Source organism: Terrapene carolina, unplaced genomic scaffold (genome assembly GCF_002925995.2).
Source record: "Terrapene carolina triunguis isolate 2854851 unplaced genomic scaffold, T_m_triunguis-2.0 Scaffold68, whole genome shotgun sequence".
In the NCBI taxonomy this organism is placed as follows: domain Eukaryota; kingdom Metazoa; phylum Chordata; order Testudines; family Emydidae; genus Terrapene; species Terrapene triunguis.
This window is the reverse complement of record NW_020664419.1, coordinates 1649332-1657488: the sequence shown is the minus strand read 5'-3', so window position 1 is coordinate 1657488 and position 8157 is coordinate 1649332.

The window sequence follows — 8157 nt, the reverse complement described above, 5'->3', positions numbered from 1 at the left end:
TATAGACCTCATATCACCCCTTAGTCGTCTCTTTTCCAAGCTGAAAATTCCAGTCTTATTTATCTCGCCTCAGATGGAAGCCGTTCCAGACCCCTAATAATTTTTGTTGCCATTTTCTGAACCTTTTCCAATTCCAATCTCTCTTTTTTGAGATACACAGGGGTGTGGATTTTTCACAACCCTGAGCAACATAATTATACCACCAATATAGGTCTGTAGTGTAGACCTGGCCTCCATCTCCCTGTGCCTCAGGTCTCCTTCTTGCAGATGGGGCTATTGACACATCCTCTCTCACAGCCTTCGTCTGTTTTGACTGGAAACTCTTGTGTGTACAGCACCTGACACAAGAGGGCTCTGACCCTGGCTTGATGCTTCTAGGTGCATCCAGGTGGGTCGTGCAAATAATAATGATGCAGATCCAATGCACAGAGGTGAGTTTGGACCCGGAAGTGTGATTCCAACCCTTCCCACAGGCAGGGGTGTTCAGCCACAAAGCTGTGACCAAGTTTGCGCAGATTGACTGATTCTTGGCGCTGAGCAGAGGTTCTGCCACTGAATGACACATCACAGCTTTGATGTTGTTTTCACCCAGCGCTGAAGTGATGCACTCCCTGCAGCCTTGAACTGATGTCTTCCACGACCCTCAACTGTCTGCCAGTCCAGGTTACGTCCCTCGCAAGACAGGAGTGCACAGAAAAGTGGGACAAAAGAATAGCCCTCTGCAGAAACATCACGATAGAGGCTGCTGCGCACTCAGCCCCTCAACCTTTCAATATCTTCGTGAAAGCCAGGCAGACGTGTCGACCGCCGGCCTGCTCCAGGCCACACATCAAAGAGATTGCTGAGGCTTTAAACTTGTAGCTAATGTAGAGAGATGGCAGGGCCGGCCCACAACATTTTGGCACCTGAGGCAGGGAGCTCAAATGACGCCCCCATGCCCTCTCGCTTGGGCCAAAACTTTGAAAGGTCTCAATTCTGCCTTCTTCCTGTTCTACTCCTCTCATGGTGCTGCTCTGCTACCTACCCCAATAAAGGAGAACTAACAACTTAAAATGCCTTGTTCAGAAATTTTAAGTAACACTTCATTTTCAAACACCTGAACTGCAAATGTAACTTTTCTCGTCTGCACAGTAAACACTGGCATTTTTATCTGTTTGAATAATCAAAGTGGTGCTTTCCATGCCTTCTTGGCAGGGCCACCCAGAGGATTCAGGGGGCCTGGGGCAAAGCAATTTTGGGGGCCCCTTCCATAAAAAAAGTTGCAATATTATAGAATCCTATATTCTCATGGGGGCCTGGGGCAAATTGCCCCACTTGCCCCCCCTCTGGGCGACCCTGCTTCTTGGTTGCAAAGATTTGAACTGCTTCCTGAAGGTCCACAGTCTGGGCCAGCTCATGCTCTATTGAGATGGTTGCAAGGCCGACCAGCCTCTCCTGTGTCATTGTGGAGCGTAGATGTGTTTTTATTAACTCCAGCTTGGAGACGCTGCGTTCTCCACTAGCAACTGCTACCGGAAGTGTTAGAAGTATGCGCAGAGCAACAAAAGCATTTGGAAAGAGGGCGGTCATCTTATTTGTGCACATATATTCCAGAACAGCCTTTGGAATTGATCCTGCTGAAATGTATCTTGAAAGGGCTTTCAGTTCATCACCTAAATCACCCGCATCAATATCGCGCATGTCATCATGCGTCAACGCTATCTCTCGTGCCCTGCATTGCTGGTGTAGGTCTTCTTCAGGTATAGTGAGGAGTTTTGGAATATCCTACAACATCCCAACTATACTGCTGTGTGCCTTGAGCTGCATGAAACGTTCTTCAACTGACTGTATTGCACAATCTAGCACCTGGTTAAAGAATTCAACCTGGGCTCGTGGGGCTTGGGGAGTAGACATTCGGGCCCAGGCCATAGGAGCCTGCAAGTTATGTCTACACCACAGTTGAACAGCCCCTTAGCCCGAGCCCCGCGAGCCCAAGTCAGCTGGCACAGGCCAGCCATGAGTGTCTAATTGCAGTGTAGACAGACTTTCAGCGAGCAGAGGAGAGAGAAAGGAGCCTTCTCGGAGGGTCCCAGAAACGAAGGACGAGAGTACGATCGGCAGGGTGGTTTGCAGCAGCCAGTGTGGCGAATACAGAAGAACAAAGGTACGTGGCTCACAAAACACATGCAGGCAGCTAAACTGCTCCCCAACTGGCCGCATGGCTGCTCCGAAGGAGGTATAATAGAGTGCAATGAGAGCCGCCCCACTCTTCCTCCAAGCTATAGGAGGAGGGTATAATAGGCCAGGGGAGACTAAGCCCCCCCGATGCAGACGCCGCCGGTGGACACACTTGCGGGTTTGGGTTGTTTGCGCGGGGGACGTCTTTGATTATTATTATGCCTCATGCAGGTTCCGGGGCAGCTGAGGCGGTGGTATGTGCTACATGGACTCCAGGGAGATTACTGATGAACCCAGGAAGCTGAATAACACATACTGCCTCCCCTCAGCTGTCCCAGAACCTGAATGACGCATATAAAAAGCTCGGGTTCTTCGGGAAGAGACAAGAGCTTTTCCCGCCGGGTGGCTTGGGGTCTCAGGAGGGGCGGTGCAAGGCAGCTGCGGCGGCTCTGGCTGGCCCAGGGCTTCCCCGGCTGTGGGGGGGCCTCAGGGCTCCGGTTTGCCCTGAGCTCCTCTAGCTGCGGGAGGGGGGACGACTTATGGTTCCTCCAGGTGTGGGGGGGGTTTGGGGCTCAGGCTGCGGAAGGGGCGGGGCCTCAGGTGGATGGAGTGAGGCCGGGGGGGGGGGAGCGCCACCCCCCACCCATAATCTGTCCCTGATCCCTGCACTGACTTCAGTGCGTGTCAGGTTTCAGCCCCCCCAGAGTAGAGGTGAGGGGGCTCGTCTCCAAATCCCGCTGGATCGCAGTTGTTCTCTGCTAGCCCTGATAGAGTGTCAGCTCCCATAGGTGAGGCTCAGAGGAGCGTTGCTATCGCCCATGCTGCTTCCACAGATTCCTCCAGTGGTCTCCGGGCGAAGCGCCGCTGGCTTTGAGGCTTTGCACAGGAACAGCGGAGGTGATTATAAACACATGGTCGCGTGCCCTTTGCACAGAGAGAGCTGGCTAGGAATGAAAAGCAAACTCCTCTTCTGTGCATTGCTCGAGCATCTCAAGCACTAGGCCCCAACTGCACGGGGCGTCAAGCTGAGTTAAGGGACCGGACTTAACTCTGTCTGCAGCCGTTTCATTCCATTCAATAAAATCACCAGAAACAACACGTCCTGGGCAGCGCGAGGAGGCTCTGTCTGCAATATGGTAACACGGCTAAACAGAGAGAGCTGATGACATTACAGTATAACATTTCTCCAAACAAAAGCTCACTGCTGGAATGATTATGGGTTTTGTCTCTGATATTTACATGGCAACAGTTTGTAAACCTGTTCCAATGGCCTAAATCAGAGAATCGGAGGCCTGGAAGGGACCTCGAGAGGTCATCTAGTCCAGTCCCCTGCACTCATGGCAGGACTAAGTATTATCTAGACCATCCCTGACAGGTGTTTCTCTAACCTGCTCTTAAAAATCTCCAATGATGGAGATTCCACAACCTCCCTAGGCAATTTATCCCAGTGCTTAACCACTCTGAGGGTTAGGAAGTTTTTCCTGCTGTCCAACCTAAACTGCCCTTGCTGCAATTTAAGCCCATTGCTTCTTGTTCTATCCTCAGAGGTTAACGAGAACCATTTTTCTCCCTCCTCCTTGTAACAACCTTTTATGTACTTGTCCCCCCTCAGTCTTCTCTTCTCCAGACTAAACAAACCCAAATTTTTCAATCTTCCCTCATAAGTCATGTTTTCTAGACCTTTAATCATTTTTGTTGCTCTTCTCTGGACTTTCTCCAATTTGTCCACATCTTTCCTGAAATGTGACACCCGGACCGGACACAACACTCCAGTGGAGGCCAAATCAACATGGACAGAGATCTGGGCAACAGCAGCTGATCCAGCACTCCGATCACTGAAACTTCCATTAGTTTGCCCCCACGTGCGTGAATATGGGAACTGCGCCAAATTGAGAGGTTGAGGACAGGCTGGAGAGAGGTCAAAGCTAATTGCCTCATTAACTTAGAAGATACAAAGGCACAGAAAGGAAGTGTGAAAGGGGGAAGAGAACGTGGAAGAACTGTTGGCTGGTAGAGCCCGGGCCAAAGGAGGTCTCTCCCCGTGCTGAGTCTGTTAAAGCTGCTGCACAATCTGGTGGGCATGAACTTTGTGAAGAAATCACTGGGTGTTTTACCTGGAGAAGGTCTCCAAACAGTTTGTTTGTTTGGAAAGAGGCAAGAACGGATCACGCCCGGCCTCAACCCTCTTCTCAAACCACGCTGCGACGCTGGACTTTAGCACAGCTTAGGTTTGTGGATAAAAACCCAGCTCCACCCAAAATGCACTGCAAGACTGTGACCTGATTAGTTGTGTCAGGAGGAAGAGCAGCTGCCGCGGGACTGCACCCCTGCCCCAAGAACGGGTTCAGAGCAAACGACACAACGTGCTGTCTTTGTGTCACATTGCCACCAGAGTGGATGGGGCCTTCGGACTACAGGGACAGTAGAACCATGGGGATGGCTAGCACCCCACAATGGAAATATTATGGGGGCTCACATATACCCAGGGAGGCAGAGGTGAGAGCGGGATCTGGAGGGGCTGCTGCAGGGTTCAGGATTGAGCTGGGGAGCAGGTAGGAACCCTCAGAACCTTCCTTCCCAGCCTGGAGGTGGCTACCCCGAGTTTCAGTTACATCCCCTCACTGCCCCACTCCTGTCCCCATTTGCAGAGCGCTTCTGTCCATCCCCCCCACATACTACTACAGCAGTAATGTCCTTAAGAGCAAGTGAGCCAGGTCTGCCGTTTTGGAGCAGACAGCCCAGGGTTCTACTCTCACTTCCCCAAGCACCAGCACGTGAGTGAAACGTTCAGCTGGTGAGCACATCCATTTTCTGCAGCACGGGGCTCCATCGCAACGGGGCCCACATCTCGGCTACGCCTTCAAAAAGCGTGTTGCACAGCGATTCAGTGATCTCAGCGTAAGATCCCCGTGGAGACAAACCCCGGTGGTTTTTAGTTATCGCCGCTAGTCAGATAAAGCCCCTGTGGGGGGGATAGGGTTGACTTTGACTAGCTACGTCAAGGTTAAAAACTACCCGTGTCTAGGCTTTCCCACTGCGATGCACCTTTTTGTGCAGTGCAGGCAAAGACTTTGACTAGTAAGTTTTGGACGCCTGACCTGTGACGCTTTAACAGGACCCACGTTTCAGAAAGTGCTGAGCATCCCACCTGGCAAATCAAACTATCCCCTCCCCCCCCCCCCAGCCCCTTCTGCTCAAGGCCCTGCCCCTCCCCCCTTCCGCCCCCTTTCCACTCCCTGACCCCTTCCAGAGCCCCAAGCCCCCCACCGCGGCCAGAGGAGCCCCACCCCAGCCGCCTCGAGTCCCAGGCCCCAGGCTGCCGGCCAGCCCCATCCACCAGCCCCATGACCCCAGCCCCGGGCCGCCCCAGCTGGCCCGCCTGAGTGTCCCCAGCCCCAGAGTGCCAGGCGGTGGGCAGCCCCAGTGCCCCAGCCCTAGAACACCAGCGGCCTTAGTGCTGGCCAGCCCGAGCACCAGCACCTGCCCCCGCCCGCTTCAGGGAAGAGAAGCAGCTTGGGCTGGGGCCATGGGGGAAGAGCGGGAAGCAGGAGGGGGCCTCGGGGCAGAACATGTGTGGGGCCACACCTGGCTGCTTGGGGAGGTTTAGCCTCCCCTGGCCTGTGATACCCGCCGCCCATGTCATTGGCCGCTTTTGAAAACTGTGGTCAGTTGTAATGAACAGTTGGGCCTTTGACTGCACCAGATTCTGCAAGAAACCAGTTGAGCCAGAACCGGTTTGAAAGCAGAGTTCATTAAATACATTTTGTAACTCGGTTTAAAGACCAGGCGTACCCAGCCCCTCCAGTTTCTATGAATAGCCAGCTCAGGATTAGCGGTGCATATATTACACCTCCAAAGGCATTACAGCATTTTGAGGCTGCACAGTGTCGGCTGCTGGAGTGATGAAAGCATTTCATTTGGAATCGTTTTTAATTTCCCGGGTCTGGAAAAGCTCTCCAGCTGGATCACCCTGATATGAAAGCAAACATCAGTTCCATTTTTCTTTCTGTCGTGGCAGTAAATTTACCAGCGCTCAGGGCCACAAACAACAGTCTGTTTGAAAAGGTTACGACAACTGGGCTTTGTTTCTTGTAACGGTTCTTTTCATACCACTAAAGAGCAGGCGCGCGCCAAGTTTTGCAAAGCAGTCTGGGCTTGACCGTAGAGCATTTTAAGAAGCCCACCTCTGCCTAAAAACTTCTCTGAGTGCGCTACAGCTCCTCAGAGCAACAGCAGGGCTAGACCGCAGATGCGCATACTTTGAAAGCAGAGGTAATGAAGCTACTCTTGAGCTAATGAAGAATCAGTTCTTAGCTGCTAGCAGTATAGAGTCTGTGGCAAGCACAGTTGTGCAGTTCCGATTCCCTCCAGCAGAAGGCAGCGGTATGCACTATCCAGGTCATTACAGAATTCTACACATTTGCTACAATCCCTTTGGAACACGCGTGTCCTGCAATGGCACACACTGATCTGTGTCAGAAATGGGTGCCAAACACCTTTCTTCCCCTTACACCCCAAGCAGGGTCTGGCCACTGTCCCATCAGGGAGGACAAGGGACTGTTCTAACCTAGTGCTAGCATGAGATTCTTCAGTGGGGCTGGGGCCAGGGTGAGATTATGACTCCACTTCCTTCTGCGCCAGTCACCAGAGAATGGGCTGCTCCGTGTAAAAGGGTGCTGAGCTCCCGTTCCAGTGGTGCTTGGGGGAATTCTGGGCCTGTCAGCCAGAACGCCTCAGAGTCTCCCCCTGTTGCATTCATACCAACCCCTATGACCCATGACTTTACAGAGACTCGCCAGCCCTGCGCGCTGTTTACAACCCATACAATCAATCCTCCTCCAGAACAATCGGATCCCACCCCATATGGGCTGGGGCTGTTCTTTCCAATGAGCTGATGTGTCAGCTTCGAGAGCGCCGGCCGCTTGTCCGGAAACCCGATTTGTTGGTAGGAGCGTCGCTATCATCGAGGCGCTGAAACGTTTCCTAGCTTGGGAGCAGGGGAAGGTTTTTCAGGCAGTCATGCAGAGGAGAGGAAATTCCTGCATGTGGGTCTGCGGAGCAGGCCGGAGAGTTTGTACCCTCAGGATATCCGCCCCACCCTGCACTGATAGTGCTAAATTCTGTTTTCCCCCATGGGATGTCCCAATGCATCGCGGCTACCGTTCCACTGAAAGCCCCATTTCCCCAGAGAGACGGGTTCAACAAAGCCAGGTAAATATTAGGGCTGAAGGGAGAAAGGAAAGGTTACATACCTCACTCCCATAACTATCTCCTTTCTAACCTGACATTTGCGTAGCCTTTATGCCTTTGACACGAGGAAGCCAAATAACTCTGCCGCTGGCATCTGGGCAGTTTTAATTTTTCAGTTCAATGGAACCGGACACTGCTGTGAGTAAAAGCAGCTACCAGAAGGTTTTACGGCCTAGGAGCATTTTTTCCCCGAGATTCATGCTTAATCTGAGCAGGATTTATAACCTGAGCGAGGATAAAAGAGGCGAGTGTTCGAATGGAACATACGGTTCTAGGGGGAATCACAAATTCATGAGAACTCCTCTGACAAGCCACGGCTGTCTGGAACTGAGGGGTTCCTGCCAAATGCATCAGGACATTGAGCTACAAAAAGCACATACCAGATGTGCCTCCTGTCAACACCTTCTGCACTCCAAGGGTTTATAGCTACGCTGGGCCTTGTGAAAAAACTGGGGCCAGACAGTCAGCTGGGGTAGCTTTGTTGGCATCAATTGAACTATGCAAGTGTATCCCACCCGGGGATCTGGCCCAAGGCCTGCACTGGATCTGTACTGATTTATACCGGCTGCGGATCTGGCCCTAAAACCTCAATGGCAGTACAGTGACTTACACCATGGGGGGATCTGGCCCATTGACTTCAATGGAGCTAGGCTGGTTTACACCATCTGGGATCGGTCCAAGTACTTCAACAGGGTGACAGCTAATTTACACCATGTGGGGATCTGGCCCATTGGTTCAATGCAGCTAGGC